A 20,204-nucleotide genomic window follows, 5' to 3' on the forward strand; every position below is an offset into this window, starting at 1 on the left:
TATTTCGGATAGATGCGTGTTCTCGGCTTTCCTTAACAGACTGCGAGGTCGATCACAGATTTACTGATGCTAAAATGGAGAATATGCGTTGTTTATACTTTATATAGAATGAGCGGCAGCTTCTTGTGGAAGTATTATAACATGAAACACGTTATTTGTGAAAAAGAAACACGGCCGCTGTAATGAAACAGCGAGAGAAAGCGTGGCAGACGATCGCAGACTGACTGAATGCGTATGTAGCCTGAAAATATACATTTACTGACCACTGCTATGAATTGAAACAGTCATAATCCAACCCAGTATCACACCTAAGCATGTAATACACTCGCTGGTCCATTGGGTTTGGCGTATCAGTGTCACGTTTTGCCTCACCGAGGCTTGAACATTACACAAGCACCTTCATAATGCGTGTAATGTTCACGCCTCCGCGAGGCAAAATGGGACATTCACACGCCAAACCCAGTGGACCAGCGGGTGTATTACACGCTTAGGCGTGATACTGGGTTGCATAATCATACCATTCAAGGATTAGGCTACTAATCATTTGCAGAAATTAACCATTGTACTCTTTGCCTTAAAAGTAAGCAGTAGATAATGTTCCTCAGGAAATTTACCATGAAGATCAATTTTCTACAACGCTAGAATATGATGCCTAAATATCTCTTTCACTCGGTTTCTCCTTCTCTCATGGGCTAAAATATACATTTCCTAAGTGATATTAACTTCCACTGCTTGCTTTTAATGCAAAGTGTACAACGGTTCATTTTTGCAAAAGACAAGTGACTCATTGAATGGTTTCAGTTAAGAGCAGTAGTTCGTAAATGTATATTATTACATATATCATTCATTCGGTCTGCTATTATCTGCCACGCTTTTTCTCACGTTTAAACATTTTTTTTTTATAGATGATCAGTTTCCTTCTTTACATATTATATGCTTTGCTCCCTCGTATATATGGACATAGAAAATAAAGACACTGAAGAAACTTGACTCTAAAAATCTAGAAACTATAAAAATAATTAATTGATAATGCACACTGTAAACATGGCTGTAACACAGTCTATTCATCAGTTATTTCCCCCCAGTCAAAAACCATTGAGGTGTCCCCTCCCTGTTGTTACATGAATGTACAGTAGTCTACACTATATAGTTACTGGTTCAGTGAACAAAGACTAATAATTAAGGAGGACTGTACAATTTGGATAGGTTTTTATAATTGTACAATCCTCCCAAATTATAGTCCCAGTTTACTGGACAACACAACTTGTGTGCTAAGAATGGCAATTTATTGAATCCTTTATTGTTAAAGAATACAAAAAAAATGAATCAACGAAAAATAATTTAAGGTGCATTGGTCCACTATATAAACACACATGTACAGCAGTTTATATATTGCCCTTAGTAACTGACTTCATTTAAAACACAATTGGCAACTTTATCAGCCTTTTCTAATTATCTCAACAACTGCCATAATATATTCATCAAACTTCTAACAACAATATGTGAACAGCAGTCTTCATACAGCAATATAACAGTAAGAATGACTCACATGAATAATTATAAAAAATAATGGTCACAACTTTAAATAACAGTACTTAAACTAACAGCAATGCACCTGTTTTGTATTTTTATGCAGGCTGATAACAATAGGGTAAAACCACTGCTGAGTGAACAGAAAAGGCCCCAGGGTTAATAAATCCTGGCTGTTAGCCTGGTCAGGAGCAGGCTAGCTGCACAGAATAAATCTCCATGGTAACTTAGGTGCCTCTGCTTTTGTGAAACCGACTCAAGGCTAAATTGAGCCAGGATAACTGGGAAATCCTGGCCTAATCCCTTATCTTGGTTTTGTGAAATAGCTCTCTTCTTCCCAATTGCTCATCCAGTCTCGAGAAGAAACCTCATTTGGGTACCTCATCAAACATGCACTCACACATAGAGAAACAACAACAAGAAAAACAACAACAATACTCTACACGCAACTGGACAATCATCACAGGGTCAACCCCTCCGTCAGCATCTGTCCCCATCAGAGACAGAATAGGTGACCATCCGTAGCAGGAGCAAAGCTTTATTTTGGTTGTGAGGTTCAAAGGTCCTGAGATGAGTGGCTGTGTCAGTGAACCTGAAAATATTTGTTCGGAAGCATCAAACACTAAGAGAAAACCATGGGTGAAAACTAAGGCTGTAGAATGAAAGCAACTAAAAACATGTCCACTTAGTTGTTAAAGGGTGGGGTAGCTTGCACCATTTGTTTTTCTCAGTGTATTTTCTTGGATTTATTTACTTGAACTCCACCATATAAGTTTTAGTTTTCTTTTAGTTTTTCACTTTATTTGTTTAGTTTGGAATTTTTATTGCAGATTTCCTAACAACCAACAACCAAATAATTGTGGAAGGAAAGAAAAGAGTATATGCCCACCAAACCACATATTGAATTGGTATTTCCACTTACTATACAATCCCTCTTTTGAAATGTTTCATACATAGTTGATTTGCTCAGCATGACAATAAGAAATAAAGCCATCACCCATAAAGTCTCTATAAATATATTTCTGTTGTCACTATTACGACTTTAAAAAAAAGGGCTTCCTTTGGAATGTTTCATGGCCTCTGACCCAATAGGGCAGGGAGTTTACATATCCATCTCTCCACTAGTAAAAACCACATTCCTACCTTCGAACTGGGTCAAAGATGAAAGATGACAGAGATCTGATGCTGACAAGCGAGACAGATCCGACATTCAGAAACAACATTTCGTTTGGAAGCCCGAGAAATAAAATATAACCACACATTATGACACACAGATGTCAAGTATGCGCCATGTTTACATCTGTGCTTCCTTGAGGTAGGACTTTCTAAATGATGTTGCCTTTCGTTAATTTTCAACCATACATTCACCTTGACTGCAATTTCTGTCGGGAACATTTAAACACATGGACATGCATTGTAGGCATGAAAGGCAAGGCGCTCGGTATTGATTTAGGGAAGCCTGCATAAGTAGAAGTGGTGGAGGCGTATGCCTGCTGTTGCTAGGCAGCCACAAAGTTGAATGCTGTCATTCACTTTTTGTAAAAGAGATCTGAAGTTCTGTCCACCTTTCAGGTAAGCTTTTGTTTTGTTAGCATCTGTTACACAATCTTTCACAGTCTTTAATCAGTCTTTCTGAAAAGCTAATACTGTGACCGTAATGGGTCTCAGTGGGTATGTGCCACTGTCACTGCCTGTGAAATGTAAGATCCTCGCCATTTTAACATATACCGGTACACTGCATTCAACAACCACGGCTTACATTTCTCTTAGACATAGGAGCAGTATCAAACCCTTGGGTAAAGTGAAGCTGTTAAATGTTCTGGTAGCTGTCCAAACAAGAAGAGAAAAAACTCTCCCGAATTATTCTTAGTCCCAACAATTCTGTAATATATTTCTTCCATTTTTCCTGTTTAAGTAATGTAACAAAAGCTTTTTCTCTTTTTTTCTGTCTAAACAACAGAGAAAAGAAACTGGGGCTGTTTTGCTACTTGGAGTTAACATACGGTAATAAACTTGGAGTGATTGTGGCACTTTTTTCAAACAAAAATCCAGATCTGTAGCCTATTAAATAATATTTTACCAGGCAAATTGACAAGAGCGTCTATTCATGGAAGTGGCCTGTGAAAGTCACATATAATCATATATTGACCTTCTTCATTTGGTGGACATTTGGAGCAGTCAGTAAGCCATTCTCTGGAGACAGGAGGAGACAGTAAACAGAAGGGTCACTTTCTATCACCAGCTGTGGATAAATATGCAGACCTCGGAAATCTGGATAAATGGTGTGGGATGTAAAAATTGCTTACACTTGTAGACACATAAACTGATTATTTTAAGCAACATGATTGGATTGTCTGTGCTCCAGTTCCACTCGTGAATGTATTTGAATCAGATGTTAAGAATTCATATCTGTTCATTTCACAGCTGCATTGCTATCAGCTAATTTAGCAGCTTAATTAGCATCATGTTGCTATGTATATTGTGGACATTTTAAATGGACACTGATAACTGCATATCTCATATCTTTTGTCTATCATATAGTCTCATTTAGTAGCATTTAATGTAAAATAATCATTTTTACTCTCTCAAATCAACAGTGACATCATAGTGTCTGCTTTATTTAAGCACTGTTTCTTTCTCCATTTATTTTGAAGGCAGGCTTTCACCTTTTTCTGCAAGATGACAAATAGCAGGAACTGACATGCAACTAGACTTAAACCTTGAACCTAGTTCAGGGTCAGTACCTTAAACCCCTAATCCACCTTAACAGCACTCAAACAAGTGCTCTTCAAAGGCCTGATGAAATCTGGTATCCTTACTTCCTTACTTTCTTCTTCTTTTTCTTTGTCTTCTTTCTTCCTCTTTATAGTAGTATTGCCAGGCTACAAACCACCAATTAAGCTGCATGCCGCCACCTACTGTACCGGTGTGTGTAATATCATGACTTTAAAAAACCATCACTAATAAAAAACAAAAACAAACATTTTTACTTCCTTAATGTCATGTAGTTCATATTGTAACAGGATTTAAAGGTGAGGCAACCAATTTGAGTCTGTTCAATGTTTGTGATGGTTTTATTGGCTGATGTTTTTAGCCTCACATATTTATGCAGCATTTCATCAATTTCTTTCCAGGAAGTAACTTTTATAAAGAAGAAGAAGAAGAAGAAGAAGAAGTCATTTTTCCAGGAAGTAAAAATCCCACATGGCAAACAATTATGTGAAAATGTAGATCACTGCCTCCATTCTTAAACATGCTGAACAAACAAAGATGCACATTAGGAGGCAGAGCAAATGTAAGGTTGAGTTTGATTCTGAATTAGGTAGCCAGCCAATTCCTTCCTGCATTAAATGCCAAAGAAAATGGAAAAGTTTGCAAATGCAAGACCCACACACTCAATCTGCTGCAAAGAAAGGAAGGCAGCTATGCTGTGTTTTCAACTAGCAGCAGTATGTGGATAAAAACTGAACTTTTAAGCTGACATACTTTTCAAACTGATAAAAATGCACAGTTCTTACTGGTCGTCAAGTCTCTGGTAAAGCTGGAGGCCAAGAGGGAGGACTTTTATAAGAGAACAGATGTCTTCATGAAGATGGCTACATGGACTTTTTCCAAGTGACAACAAACTGTAAGCTAGTCATTTCTTGCAGTTTGTATGGTGTGTTGTTTGTATGGTGTGTTGTTTGTATGGTGTGTTGTTTGTGTTGTTTTGACTGCCTTTGCTTGTTGTGATGTTTTAACCTACTAAAATATCCGTATGTATGTACTGTAGCTTAAGTCTTATTAATTTGACTTCACTTTTTGTGAATGGTGTTTATGGTTTGCTGACTGGGCCTGTAGCTTCACTAGTATTTAGGGCCCTTGGTAGGTAGGGCTGCCAACTTTTCAATTTAGGTATTGGTCTGTACATTTTCGAAATGGTTTCAGATAAACAAACTCTCATTCAATATAAATCTAATTTTGATGATATTTTGTGACAAAAATAAAACATGCAAAAGAAAAAAGCCAACATATTGATAGGTAATATTGAAATAACTCCAGTTAATTGTGTCAAATTACTTAATTTATTACTAAAGTTTCATAGTGGATGAAAATTTTACAAGGAAGCACCATATTGAATTTGTGTAAAAGACTACGAAGTAATTTGGCATTTTGAATAGAGTTCATTAATTGATAAATCATTCTTTACATTTTTTATTTAGTTTAGTTATTTAGTATTTAGTTTAATTTACCTATATATCATGCATTGTAACTGTCTGAGCCACCACTTAACCAGCGTACTTAAAGTGATGGTTCGGAGTAATTCACCCTAGGGTCCTTTGCACCATGACCTCGAGCCAAACACCCCCCCCAGAAGCTTTTTTCACCTGGGTTTAACATTGGGCGAGTTAGCTTAGAGTAGCGTTAGCCGCTGAATAGCTTAGCGCTGGGCTAATGGACCCACGTTTGTATCTCTTAAATGACCCCACTAATAATGCCGAAATGATACCAAAGGTCTACACTAGTATATATAGGTTATGCACTCATAAAACGATGGATTGGAAAGTTTGTAAGTACACCAGAAGTTTATGTAAATAACACTTGCCTGCTGGCTTCTGCTCTCTGCTGTTGCTGTTGCTGCTGTGAGACGAGTGCTTAGGGACATCTACAAATTACAACACCGAAAAGAGATGCAACAAAAATATTTTTTAATTTAACTTATTTTTTAAAGTAAGTGCTGTAATATAACTAGCAGGAGACAAGTAATAATTGAGGTAAGTTTGGAGACAATACCTTATTTAATCATTAAATTAATACATATTTTTGTTGTATCTCTTTTCGGTGTAGTAATTTGTAGACTGCCCTAAACACTGCGTCTAACTGCAGGTAACAGCAGAAACAAAGAAGAGAGCGGGCAAGTGTTCATAAACTTCTAGTGTACTTACAAACTTTCCAATCCATCGTTTATGGAGAGCATAACCTATATATACTAGTGTAGACTTGTTGGTATCATTTCGGCATTATTAGTGGTCAGGGATGTTAAGCGGTCTATAAGCGATAGTCCATTAACCCGCCATCGCTATACTCAGCCGACTAACGCTACTCATGTAACATGAAAAAACTTGGGGGTGTTTGGCTGAGGTGCTGGCTGAAAAGGATCTCAAGGGTAAATTACTCCGAACCATCACTTTAAATAAGATTCTGCAAATCCAAAAGAATTTTGTGAGAATAATTAGTTAAGCTAAAAGATGTGATTCATCTGCTCCTCTCTTTAGAAAACAACAACTTTCAAGATATATCAGACCTGTGTTTATGTATAGAAATGTACACTTGACCCAAGACTTGCCCAGCACTTTCCAATATTTTTTAAGCTATCTACAGTTTCATTATACAATACAATACACTCTAATGACTTATCTCCTATTTTTTAGGACGTCCCTTAACACCCGCACAGGTGATTTCAGTTATTCTAGCTGATTAGACCTCCTCTTAGGGTGAAAGTGGGCTGGAGTGTACATTGGGATTTATTAGTTCACAAATTAAAAGCATTCATTTATGAAAAACCAATTCCATAATCATGGTCAATGATGAACAAGTATTAAATACTTCAATAGTATACTTTAATAGTTGGGAGTTCTATTAAAAATTCATTCCTTATGAATCACTTAAAACTTCTTGCTCCGCTAATGACTCCCTCAGGACTAATCGTTCCTGCCAGGCTTTAACCTGGGGTCTCCATCATGAACACTGTGTAACCAGAGTCATGGCTGTGTGCGTCATCTTTTTTTAAACAAGTCTGACCAAAGTTTAAATTAAAAAGAAAAATGTGACTAACAATAAGTTTCCTCTGAGGAAAACTCTACTGGATTTCCAGGCTTGTCAGTGCACTGGGCAGGGCGCACTTGACTGGCCGCGCCACTGAATTGACAAAAATAGAGCCTGTTGAGTCCTTTTGCGCGCACAAACCGCAAACGGCGTTAATGCTTGAGTTGGCAGCCCTCTACTGTGTGTTTTGACTTCTTATACCTAATGATATAGAAGATGTGCCTCTATATGAATGACATGCATCTATAGAAAGTTTGTTCCCCTAAACCCTAGGATGTTATGCCATGTAATAAATTTTTATTTTTTTTGTCTATTTAGTTTTTTCTAGCTGTTTATTTCTCTTTTTATCTTTTTCTACACGTTGCTAATAGTTGGCGTTTTTGTTTTTAGGCAGATCTACAAAAAGTAAGTTTCATTTTAATTTTCTTAAAGTCTGATATGTTTTTGGCTGGCTGCTGTGCCTACCTATCTATCTCTCTGAGTATCCATGATGACCGCCACTTCTCTTTCCTATCTATCTATCTATCTATCTATCTATCTATCTATCTATCTATCTATCTATCTATCTATCTATCTATCTATCTATCTATCTATCTATCTATCGATCGCTCATATCTCTATCCATCTTTCTATGTATAATGGCCACTGTGTCACGAATATCCTTCATCTATTTGTATCTTAAAATTAAGTGTAATTTTAATTAAGTCTATGATGTGTTTTAGGCTGCCCGCTGTGCCGACCTATCTATCTCTTATTTATCATGGCCACCGTGCCTTGGCTATCTCTTCATCTCTCTATCTCACTATGTATCATGGCTGCCGTGCCATGAATATCTTTTATCTAACTAATCAGCTTAGATCAATATTGATCCCATAACATTTTTATTAACTGTAGTAATCCCTCATTGGGGAAATTAAATGTTTACACTCTATTATTATTCATTACAAACACACATTGGCCTAAAATACACAGGACCTATAGACATGCATTAGTTGAAGAAAGATGTCAGAGTAATAGGACTGCCACATATTCAGGGCTCCAAGCAGTTAGGCTTTCAGTGGCTTGCTCAAGGGCACATACACAGTGCCGAAGAGGTGTACTGGCACCTCTTGGGCTACACCACCCCGGGAAAATCTACAAAAAGTGTCATTTTAATTGTCTTTAAGTCTGCTATGTGATTTTGGCTGGCTGGCGTGCCTATCGATTTTACCGATCTATCTCTGATTATCTATCATGGCTGCCACGCCTTGACCATTTCTATGTTCTTTCTATCCCTCATCTCTCTATTTATTTCTGAATCTGTCCATCTCTCTATTTAGTGTAAGATATGTCTTTTTTTTTTTGATTTTCTATATATCAGTGTTGCAATTTTTGTTCGGCCGTGCCATGACTGTCCATCTCTCTATCTTACTCTTGGATTATATATCATGGCCGCTGCTCCATGACTGTCTATCTATCCGTGTCTCTATCTATGTATGTATCGATTCTTTCTGTTATTGTATCACGTATCAAGTGACTGCTTTAAGTCTATGATGTGTTTTGGCTGGCCGCCGTGCCTACCTAGCTATTTGATTATGATGGCTGCCGCTCCAAGACTACTGTATCTCTCTATCTATCCCTCATCTTTCAATCTATCCCTCATATCTCTATCCATATCTCTGTTTTTATCTATGTATCATGGCCGCTGTGACATGAATATCTTTCATCAATCTGCATCTAATAAGGGTGGATCAAAATTGGTCCAATAACTGTTTTATTTACTTCATCAATCCCTCTTTTAGGAAAATTAAATGTTTACACTCTAAGTCATTACACACACATAAGCCTGAAATACACACATGAACACACACAACCTATATCAGACTGATGTACCGTCGCCCCAGGAAGATCTACAAAAAGTAAGTTTCATTCTAATTGTCTTTTAAAGCTGTGATGTGTTTTGACTGGCCGCCGTGCCTACCTATCTATCTCTTTGATTATGATGGCCGCTGTGCCGTGACTATCTCTCTATCTATCCCTCATCTTTCTATCTATCCCTAATATCTCCATCCATATCGCTATTTATCATGGCAACTGTGTCATTAACCTTTCATCTGCGTCTAATTAGTAGGGGTGGTACGGTTCATGAAAAAACACCCGAACCGCTCGGTTCGCTAGTCTCGGTTCGGAGCATGTGTGTACCGCACGGTTCGTCAGTCCACTGTTAATGTGCACTAACCTCTTACTGCCGTAGTGCCCACTTTCGACACCTATGTTAAAACACTTACTGGAAATGACGAGCGGGATGGGCGTGACAAACGCAACCCATGGCAGCTGATTGGACGATTGCGTCACATGGGTCTGGCTGGTCCCAAATTTCAAAACAGACTGTCATGGCGGCTCGTTCAGAATACGATCTCATATTGTACTAAAATAGTTCACCGATACGTGTTTCTGAAAACATTTTAAGCGAGAAATAGGCCATGCAGTTGCTGAATCTGTCTTCATTTCAGATCGACAAAGGTCAGTTTAAAAGATTTTCATCAGATTTTGAGAGACACCGAGCCGACCGCTCCTCAAGTTGAGTGGGGTGCCGCTGCACGTCACGTCACGTCACGTCACCTGCAGAAATGTCAAGTGGGAGAGAGGCTGCCCAGAGCTGGAGGATGCGCCAGCGTCGTTTATAGTCTGGTGTGTGGGAACATTTTGGATTTCACGTTACCTATATGGAAATAAAACAATATAGAACTGCCACTGTGTGCACGTTTTGTGCAACATGCATTCAATATGCTAATTTTAGCTATATGCTGAAGTATATTCTGGAGTGTTAAAGAAAAAATAAGAAACCGTACTGAACCGAAAACCGTGGGTTTTGTGAACCGTACCACCCCTACTAATTAGGGTAGATCAATATTGGTCCAATACATTTTTTTTTAATTTATTAATCCCTCTTTTAAGGAAATTAAATGTTTACACTATTATTCATTACACACACACAGGCCTGAAATAAACACACGCAAACACAGAACTTATAGACCTGCATTAGTTGTAGAGAGATTTCAGAGTAATGGGACTGCCACATATTTAGGGCTCCAAGCAGTTAGGCTTTTGGTGTTCAAGGGCACATAAACAGTGTTGTACTGGCACCTCAAGCTACCAGACCACACGTACAGTGGTCCATGCTGGACTTCTGGACTTATACCAGTCATCCTCCGGTTCCAACACAACATCCCTACAGACTGAACTACCACCACCCCAGGAAGATCTACAAAAAGTAAGTGCCATTTTAATTGTCTTTAAGTCCGATATGTTTTGGCTGGCCGCTGTGCATACCTATCTAACTCTTTGGTTATCTATGATGGCCGCCGCGCCATGACTATCTTTCTATTTATCCCTTATCATTCTATCTATCCCTCAACTCTCCACCTATCCCTCGTCTCTGTTTCTTCCAGAAGGGTCTCTTCCAGAATTCCACCTATCATCGTAGTTATTGCACCATGACTATCTATCAATCCCTCATCCTTTCATCTATCACTCATCTTTTGATCTGTCCCTCATTTCTCTATCTATTTAGTGTGAGGGATATCTGTAATTTAGATTTTGTTGAAGTCTGTTTTGTATTTTTGTTTGGCTGCTGTGCCTACGTATCTACCATGGCCGCCGTGCCATGACTGTCAATCTCTCGATATATCCGCCATCTATCCATTCATATCTTTATTTTCCCCTCATCCATCTATCTATCTATCTATCTATCTATCTATCTATCTATCTATCTATCTATCTATCTATCTATCTATCTATCTATCTATCTATCTATCTGTTATCTTTCATCCATCTGCATCTAACTAATCATCTTAGAAAAATGTAATTAAGATTTTTATTTTCTTTAAGTCTGTGTTGTGTTTATGTTTGGCCACTTATGGCTGCCATGCTATCAATTCATCTAAACATTTATTACTCTAACATACACAATACATCATCAAATTATCAACCAAATTCCAGTAGCAAGTCCCACCAAAATCCACAGGCAGCCACAGGCTCTTGAGCTCTGGGGTTACGGTCTGATTCTGAATCACCAATCTGATGAACCATGAAGTCGCAATGCGATACTTTTTTTAACAGCAATTGAGTTTTCAGGTTTAGTCGAGTATACAAATTTGTTGTGATGATCAATCTCAGCATCATGTACAGCTACTGTAAGTATAGAGGACAAAAACATGTCAGCCACACAGTCCTAAATGAGTTTTAAAATGTTTTCTAACTTTGGATGTTTTCAATCACTGGCAATTAGTTTGGGAATGTATTAAAGCACTGTAAGCAGGAGATGGTAATACTTTCTTCAGCCACTCATATACATATACTAAAAATATATATATTTGTTCATCCAGGAGTGTCTCAATCAAGAAGCCTTAAACAATAAGTGAGAGAAATGCATTGTTTACTTCAATTATCCCCATTTTCAATATTTCATCTGTGTATCAAGATGTCAGGCCTAAGTTGTTAGACTGACAGTAATGTTTGTGTTAACATTAGTCTAATAACATTTTGTATTCACTTAAAGTGACACGATGCAAACAAACACAAAGAGTCAAACCAGACAAGACCCAGAAAACCAAAGCAGTTCCCAAACAATTTGCTCTCCCACAAGCCTTTCCTCATGAGAAAAGCAGAGCATTTTGTGTGGGCAGTCCCCAAGTAGTTGTCACTCTGTCCATGTAGCTGAGACAACTAAAAGCCTATTATCTGAAAATGGCAGACCATTAGTCTCCTGGCATGACAAGCCTCTCACTGCAGATCGCACATAAAGGAAGCCTGCAGATTCAGCAATGTGAGAAGTGGAGAAAAATGAAACCTTTAACATGGGTGGAAAAAGGGGGAGGGTGAAAAAGACACTGAGAATACATCTGTCCTGTGTTTAGGTCTGTGGCACATCACAGTGATGCTAGAATACCCCACTACACTGTAGAATCTATGGACAAAGTTAAGTATCTAATTGAAAAACTTCTTGACCATAACTCAGGAATGGTAATGTTTGACCTCTTGATCAGAGAGACGGTTTTGTCTTTCCCGAATGAATGATTGGGATTCCATGCCATCTCAATGGTTGCAGTCAGAGACTGCCATCAGATTTTGAAATAGATGAGTTCTCACCAGTGTGAGCAATGATAATGGGCCAACTGTTTTGTTGCTTCCAAGAGTCTGTGATCATGGATGTTGCGTTTTAATAGTGTACACTACAGCACAGCCATTGTCACTGACATGTTTCTGATCTGTTGTCTGTCACACAACTGCATGTGTTTCAAAAGGTGAGTCCAGGGTCAGAAAATGCTAACGGTAACTCTGCAGAAGTTAGAATGATGTTGTTATTATTATTTTTTTTTTTATAGCTGTCTAACAATAAAAACAGAACAATTAAAACACCTGCATTCTGTGTAGGAGGACTAGATGTCTTTTTCACTTGTAAAGCACACTGTAATTGTTGCTGTGAAATTGCTTTTTTTTTTACATTTGTCCCAGCATTGGGCCTAAAAGACTCACCGTCTAGTTTGATTTAAAAAACAAAACAAATAGTAAGCCAATATGTGGACTTAGAGCACTGTTCAACACAAAAAAAAAAAAAGTTTGTACGTGGTCTCTTGTAAAATTACATGCTTCTGTTTAAATTGTGTGTATGTGTGGGTTTTTCAGTTACATGGAGACCCTTTTGCTCCCAGGGCTCTCATTTATCCACTGACAACTGGTTTTCACTAATCCCTTTCATTGGAAACAGCCTCCCTTGGTAGCAGCTGCCCTGACTACGTGGCTGCAGAGGCACGTTAGCGCTCATCCAGTCCAATTTGCAGTCCGATATTAGTTTGTCATGAGCGTATAACTATGCAGAATGTAGACCAAGCTAACGGCAAATAGAGGTCAACAAAGAACTGATGTACTAATTTCTGGTGATGCTCTTTTTGTCTTACATACCCATACTATATACGGTTATGCGATACCGATTATAAAAATATACAGTTGCCATGTTATGACCCTAACAAATGATTTTCCACAAGAAATAGGCTGGTTATTAGCTGAATCTGCGCAGCACAACCTATCGCCATATAAGTACCTAGAGGAATTTTACAAGTTGCAAGCCTTCATCTCCAAATAATTACTGCATGTTTATATACAAATAATTTTGTGATTCATACTCACAGCAACAGTGTGACATACTTTGGCAGATATTCTGTCTGTTACATTACCAATATTCTATGTGGATAAGCATAATCAATTTTGTGCCAGGAACTGCAAAAGCCAAGGGGTAAAAGGCTATTGCATTTATGTCCCAATTTTACTTACTATGCCCATGATTTGACATAATGAGAAAATAGAGCTGTGAGATCATTGATTCACCATTATTTCCCTTTTTCCTGAAGCATCCTGTATTATGTCAGTCTTTTTTTTCAAGAGCGCAGTTGTCACTACAAAGTGGATTTCTTCCATCCTGGATTGTGGGTTGTAGATTTGATACGGACATTAGTTTGACTGATTTACAGAGAAATGAATGGGTTTCCCTGTGATGTATTACACACTTGAGTCACACTTCACTTACCAAATGACGTTCATTTTCTCACCAGTTGTTTTTAGCAAGTGTCTGAATTTGCCCATTACATTTTCTTTGCTATTTGGAAAAAGAACAGAGCCGTGTGAAAAGGTTCAGACAAAGACACCTGTTGTGACGACTGAAGCCACTTGACTGTTATCAAAAGGAATCCTTTGTCTTAACAGGTGCTTTCTCAAGTTCTCCTTGTTCCTGTTGATGCTCAGGATTTTGATTTATCAGGCATGGAGATTTCTCTCCAAGATGTGTAAGATGTTGAGTTAGCGCAAAACCATAGATAGTAATTTCAGATGTTTTAAGAGATGATTGGTGGCTATGGAACAGTGGGTGATTTGTACACCAGCCAGACACCCATATCCCTTTAACCAAGATCTTAGGAGGGTAAAGCTGCAGCCGCCTATTATTTATTTATCAGATGGCATCAACCGTCTGTTTTTCCACTGTGCTTACTGTAAATTATGTCATTTCACTTCTAACCTTTTTATTGTATCTACTCTGGCATTGCATTCTATTATGATTCTATTAGGATTTTTGAGCAAATCATGTTTCTCACAAACAGACTAGTCTTGCAATATACTACTGTACTTTTTCAATCCTTTTTCATATGTTTTTGTCAAAGCGCGGCTTACACTTGGAAAGTGAGACCTGGCTTCAGTCAAAAAATTGTATATGTGAAGCCAGGATAAATCCCACACAAGACTTCAAATGCTATTTTGCTATTTTTTTGCTATGGGTTTCTTAGCTATAAAAGAAAAGTAAATAAAAAGAAATCCAGGACAAACTCACAGATAACGAACTCCAGAAGCATCGGCAACAGCAGCCATTACTAGCAAAATGGTGTGTATACAATGTTTTTTTTTTTTTTTTACACTGGCAAACCCGCTAAAAATAAGCACTAGACTCCTTTTACCATTGCCAGTAGACAAGTATGCCTTCGTTTCTTTTTTTGCTGGTGTGTCACGTTTGACATCAAGAACACGCCGGAAAACAGGTGTTAAATGTTACTGCTGCAGCTTTCCAATACAATGCACAACACTACTTGATATCTTTGCTACTTAACTTAAAGGGATTCTTCACCGATTACCATTAAGCTTTGTATCAGTAGAAACCCGGTAGTATTTTCGAATGACCGTGCTTCCCTCCCTAATGTCCCCCTGAGACGAGAAAATTGTCATTTAGCGTCATCGGAGGCATTTTTGCCCATGCTCTGTGGACTACAGCCAGCTAGTTCCGCATGTTTTCAACCCACCCATAGGGGGTTGGACTGTCTTTCCCCGAAGCTAGCTGAGTGTCAGCCATCTTGAACAGCCTGTCTTTTCAGCAGCAAACTTTTACAACAATTATGTGCATTCAAACTACCGCACATGTGTACCACCGCCACCGGCATACATTGGTACAGATCGGAGAATATGCAGGACACTTTATTACAGACGGAATACTCTACACACTACGCAAGCTTTGCCTGCTACGGAGACAAGCACCTCAGCCTGCCGTGTCGCTTGATGCCGCTAGCCGGTAAGGGGACATCCTCAGAGGTGGAACGAGGACCAGAGTATGAGCTAGCTAGGTGGAAAGCTAACGCTAGCCGGCCACCCGTCCTATCAATCCTGCTTGCAAGTGTCCGCTCATTATACAACAAACTGGACTACATCCAATTTCAACGAAACTCCCAGCGCGAGTTCAGAGACTGCTGTGTTTTTGTTGTTGTGGAAACATGGCTGAACAACAGTGTACCGGACTATCCAGCTATCAGGCCTGCTGCTCTGTCGCCAGGTAAGACTAGTGGAGGTGGGCTGTCTTAACATGGACTGGTGCAGAAATGGGGTGCTTGTATCCAACTAACTGCTAACTGCTGGTGGAGTTTGTGACTTTTAAATGCCGACCATTCTACATTCCACGCAAATTTACGGCTGTGTTTATACTCAGTGTTTACAGCCCTCCAAGCGCTAATGCTAGTATGCGTTAGCTGAACTTTACGGAGCCTATAATGTGTGTGCACATGTAAGCCTGTTTCAGCAACCCGGTCTCACGGCAGTTCGTGTAAATGTCCACGTTATTCTTAATCTATTGATACGTGTTCACGGAGACGTTTTTCTCGTTTTTTTCGTGTAAATGTCACATTACTTTTTACGTGTAAATGTCACATTATTTTCTCGGGGAAAGGACGCCGGGAGGCGGCCGAAAAGGTCGCTCCATAAGCCGGGAGGCGCCCGTGAGGCGGTCCGCTGGGGACCCGCTGGGAGGCGGCCGAAAAGGACGCTCCATAAGCCGGGAGGCGCCCGCGAGACGGCCCGCCCCACAATAACGGGATGTCGGAGGTTGGGTTTAGGAAAAACTTACGGGGAAAGGGCGCCTTAAACGCCGGGAAACAAAGCGCCACAAACAGGACGCGATCCCCGCTCGCCCGGGTGAAAGTCCTGTGTTGTTTGACCCATCCACCACCCCGACCAACCTCCCTACGCGGATTTTCGGCTTTTTATATTACTCCCTACAATTTCGTGCTGTGGCCACAAAATATGCTTCCCATTGTAATACGTTACTTCACATTTTCGTGTTGTCCACCACGTAAAAAACGACAAAAACGTCTCCGTGAACATGTATCAATAGATTCAAATAACGTCACATTTACACGAACTTCCATGAGACCGGGCTGGTTTCAGGCCATAGTAACACTTGCTCTCTCTCCTGAGATGATCGACCAATCGGTGACGAGAGTCATCGCCTTGATCTCCTGCCAATCACTCATGCTCAGGCAGGAGAAGGTCACAGACTGCAGCAAAACGGACTTTACTTTCGAGTTTTCGGACTTGTTGAAGTGTGTAGCCCAGAACAACCACATCCAATGTAACGCTTCATAGTTAACTTCATGTTCAAGTCCTAAATAAATCTTCCTGAATCTCAGACATCTCTGGTTCAAGTTCTTACTGGACACTCTACAGCGGGACAGTATTCCAGTAGCCAGTTTTTCAGTAGTTTTTTACATGCCGTTTTTATATATTTTAAATGCATAACACCACTTGAGCCACGGTGAAACATTATTTTGTGTGTATGATTGAAATGACAATAAAACACACTTGAGTTGAATGCCTCACTGTCTGTCTATGTCTGTAGGCATGGCTTGGGAGTGGACACAGCGAAGCAAGTGCATTCTGAGATTTGGTGTCTTTCACCCACATGAGCCAAAAACATATTTTCTGGCTTTTCTCGGCCTAGAAGGCTCCAATTTAAAAAAAATAAAAATAAAAAAATAATCACATTTCTACTATATAAGTTACCCAATTTAAAGATATATTCATCTTTTCAATGGTGAAGTATCCCTTTAAACTGTCCTCCACTCCGATCGCTCGCTCTGAATGCAGTTGCAGGTATTTATCGGCTCCACCTCCCATGGGCAGTGACGGAAACACGACACCCGGGTGGACACGCTAATTTTCTGTTATGACTCTTTGTCATGTCAGCCACAAAATCCATCCATCTCTGTGCAAGCAGCGCTGTAACATTGTTTCAAATTCAGTCAGTACCGAATTTAACCACTAACATATTCACTGCTGCTTTCTACCCTGTGTTGTAAGAGTAGCATATCTCTTTTAAAGAATAGGTGTGTGTGTGTGTGTGTGTGTGTGTGTGTGTGTGTGTGTGTGTGTGTGTGTAGCGAAGCGAGAGAGTGCAGAGTAATTTGTCCCGGGAATGAATGCTGATTGTACCCTTTCCCACTAAAGACAAAAGCCAGATGTTAGTGGTTGTTAGTGTGTTTTTGTCCAGTGAGAAAGGGCCTTTTTTCCTCCTGTATTTTCCCTCAGCCACTGACCTCTCAGCATGCACACTGCCCTAAGAGAAAGTGGAACTACACCCCCTACTGGCCAAAGTCAACATATTATGCAGGACTGCTGCAGTGGATAATCTTATATTTACAGGGGCTTTATTTTTATATATATATATATATATAGGGTGTTGCATGGTGCTTGGGCTTTACATGTTCAATATTTTCCAACTTTGAACATCCCTACTGCTGATAACGTTACTACGCGTGAGATGCCTGTGACGAAAAGTACAGAAAGTTTTTTTTATGCTCCCACTTCAAACAAAACAAACTTTGGTTTGTCCAAGAAAGAAGTCTTTTTAGACTGTTGGATATTTATCACAAACCACCTACATGAGAGCTACTCTACAAGCTCTGACATTCCCTCTTTTAGCCCAATCTGTCCTCGTAAGTGGTACGACACATGACATTTTTCTCCTAATTCCACACCGTTGCCTCCAGGTGACCACTTTGGGGGCTCACACAACCACACTTTCCAGTCTATTTCTATGGGCAGCCACTGGAAGTGCTCATGTGTGCCAGATTTAATGAATACCCATAAACCATCTATCAGACAAAGGCTGGCATTGTCACGGTAAAGGCTCCTCTATGACTGGCAGGTACTGTGGGAAGTGGCCCTGTGAGAGAGGGATGATGGGAGAAAAGTGTTAGATGTATTCATGTCTGAGTGAGAGTATATGAGTGGATGTCCTGGTGGTGGCATACTATTGTGTGACCGGAAGGGGAATCGGGGAATTCCCATGGAAAGTTATTTAGTGACCCAGAGAGGGGAAGAAAAAGAGTATAAAACAAAGAAACGGAGAGATGCTGAAAACCAACTAGGCTCAAATGGTATTCCAAACATCTCGTCAATCACTCTTACATTGTTTAGGTACCCACCCTTTACCCTCCACTATAAAAAGATGCCCACTCAATCAGTGACTTGCTGAGCTGTTACAGTTCATTAGTCATTATTAAAAACATCATTAGACTAAGCTGATTACAAATCAGGGAAGGGTGTCTTAGGTAAGCACTTGCACTGTTTAATTCAGTCATTCACCAATAGTCAAGGCTTTGTACTTCACTATTTGAAATAAGGTTGTTTAAAATACCTCTTCAATTTGGATACACCAGGGATTATGTCAGTGCCTCAGTATTGTTGCAAAAAAAAAGAGTATCCACAGTGTTTAGTTAAACATAAACTCACTGAAAATCAATAGTAGTTGGTGTGAAATCACATCTAGTGATCAGTGCCAAAATAATTGGAGTTCCTGAGCTTGGTTTAATTTTAAAGTTTTTGTTAAATGGGTAAAATAAAGATGCACCGCATTCTGGTGGAAGAATGTGTTTTTAGTTTCTTTGAGCCAGCAGCACATGTTGCAAGTATAATAAAGACTGACCTGGCATCAACACTGTGAGCAAGGACAATACAGGCCTCAGGGTCGGTTGGTAGACAACAAACCAAAATTTTGATTCCGCACATTTGGCAGGCAAGCAAACATGCTTGCTCCAGTAAAATCCAGCACACAATAATAGGTTTTTACGCTCCATTTCCTTGTTGACAAGCAGGTTTGAGCATTTGCACCTTGTCTTCTCGTTTTACAAACCTTGATACCATGTACCTATATGATACTGAAACATTAAGATTTGGTTACCTTGCATGGCGAGCTACTGTTGTCTTGGGGCACCATTCTTCACACTTGTACACCTGTGATTCATTAACGATGATTTCTACACTGTAGATGTATAAAAATGATGGAAATAAAAAATAACAAACTTCCACATGATGTAAATGTAGTATTATAATTGTTGTTGTGAGAAAATAAGTCAAAATTAGTCTGTAAGCAGATAAGTGGTAGCCTATTCATTTTTTTAGGGTCAATATTAGCAGCTCACGGGCAACGTTACGGCAACTTTTATTTAATAAAATAATGTAGGGCTACATTAAATTGTATCCTGTTAATGGATGTTTTCCCTGCAATTACATTGCCTCTTTTTATGAAAAAGGGTTAACTAGTGAAAGAAGTCTGCAGTTCCTCTAGCTCCAGTTCTGTAGAGAGACTGAATGGAAACTAGGATGGAAGAACCAAATTTCATGTTTTTCATTTTGCAACAAACAACCTCTGTCTAACGAATGGAAACCTTTACGTGATAATCCAAGGGTGCATTTCAATCAACCTAATTAGGATAGTACCATATCTAGGGCCTGTGCCAAATGTTTGAAGACTGACAACCTCTCTTTCTGTGCTTATACAGTGTAGAACACACACACACACACACACACACACACACACACACACACACACACACACACACACACACACACACACACACACACGTAGAGCCAAGGCTGCATTCCATAATGACTGAAAAAGAGAGGGGGGAAGGGGGGGAGGGCTGTAATTTTGTTTTCAAAGGAGAAAATATTCTGTGATTGTAGGATAATTAGAGCTGCTTTACTTAAAAAAGACTGACAAGATGAATGACCGGCACCTG

General features: G+C 39.4%; 1 long non-coding RNA gene across 1 annotated transcript in view; it reads left to right on the forward strand.

Moving 5' to 3' along the window:
• The first annotated feature begins 4,708 nt into the window (after positions 1-4,708).
• LOC120562980 overlaps positions 4,709-20,204 on the forward strand; it is a 62,251-nt gene continuing 46,755 nt past the window's right edge. The window contains exons 1-2 of the long non-coding RNA XR_005639889.1: positions 4,709-5,158; positions 7,726-7,740. This is a non-coding gene — a long non-coding RNA (uncharacterized LOC120562980). The remainder of the gene's footprint in view (positions 5,159-7,725; positions 7,741-20,204) is intronic.

The sequence above is a fragment of the Perca fluviatilis genome, chromosome 7, assembly GCF_010015445.1.
Source record: "Perca fluviatilis chromosome 7, GENO_Pfluv_1.0, whole genome shotgun sequence".
NCBI lineage: Eukaryota > Metazoa > Chordata > Actinopteri > Perciformes > Percidae > Perca > Perca fluviatilis.